General features: G+C 39.5%; 1 pseudogene; it reads right to left on the bottom strand.

Moving 5' to 3' along the window:
* Window positions 1-577: 577 nt before the first annotated feature.
* Window positions 578-934, bottom strand: LOC102972734 (annotated as a pseudogene).
* Window positions 935-1,249: the final 315 nt, after the last annotated feature.

Genomic DNA, 1,249 nt, shown 5'->3' with positions numbered 1-1,249 from the left:
CACTTATTTATTTTTGAGAGACAGAGCACTAGTGGGAGAGGGGCAGAGAGAGACAGACAGACAGACAGAATCCAAAGCAGGCTCCAGGCTCTGAGTTGTCAGCACAGAGCCTGACGTGGGGCTCAAACTCACAAACTGTGAGATCATGACCTGAGCCAAAGTTGGACGCTCAACCAACTGAGCCCCGACATCTTCTTTATCCATTCATCAGTTGATGAATATTTGGACTCTTTCCATACTTTGGCTATTGTTGATAGTGCTGCTATAAACATTGGGGTGCATGTGCCCCCTTTGAATCAGCACTCCTGTATCCTTTGGATAAATTCCTAGTAGTGCAATTGCTAGGTCTTGGGTAATTCTATTTTTAATTTTTTGAGGAACCTCCACACTGTTTTTCAGAATCCACAAGTATTCTATAATCTGATTTAAAATCCTCAAATTCAAAGAAGAAACTTATACCAAAGCTTTGGCTCAGCTTGTACTAAATCATTTAAAAAATTTGTAACTTTGAGGCATTTTATTATAAGAAGCTGGCACTCATACATAAACTAACAAGAACTTAAAATTCATTACACATTTACTTCATTTTTTTAGCTTGACTGTGTAGTAAATCTTTAGCTTCCTTGATTTTGGCTGCTATATAAGGAGATTCTCCCTTGTCTGGGTGATTTAAAAGGATACTTCATCAACAAGCATCTCTTATTTTTCCTTTATTGGCAGTAGGGCTTGTGCCTAATATTAATGCTGCTTCTCATTTTGTCATTTTGGGTTCAAATGCACCTCTATAATAGCCACCACTGAAAGCAGATTTTTGTAGACTTTGAAAAATTTGTTATGCTTGAGGTTCCATATATTTCATGGCTTGAAGAACATAGCAGCCTGCAAATCCTGCAGCAACCATAGTCAGTCCAACTGCTGCCCCTATACTGGCCATGATTCTGGCTCAGCTCCCTGACCTCCACTGAGCACAAGCATGTGGTCAAAGAACCAACTTTTGCTTTTTTTTAGCTTCTCTGTTATTTTTTGTTTTCTCCTTCCTTGATAGTTGTCTTACCTTGGTTACTTTCTTTGAGTTTACTCTTTAGCTCTTTTTCCTACCTTTTTTTTTAAAAGTTTTTTTTTTTTATTTTTGAGAGAGAGAGGGAGAGAGGGTGTGTGCATGCATGTGCATGGGGGAGGGGCAGAGAAAGAGAGAGAGAATTCCAGAAGGTTCCACACTGTCAGCAAAGAGCTCGACGTGGGGTTCGAT

Source organism: Panthera tigris, chromosome D2 (assembly GCF_018350195.1).
Source record: "Panthera tigris isolate Pti1 chromosome D2, P.tigris_Pti1_mat1.1, whole genome shotgun sequence".
NCBI classification, from domain to species: Eukaryota; Metazoa; Chordata; class Mammalia; order Carnivora; family Felidae; genus Panthera; species Panthera tigris.
This window is presented reverse-complemented; position numbering and strand designations above follow the sequence as displayed.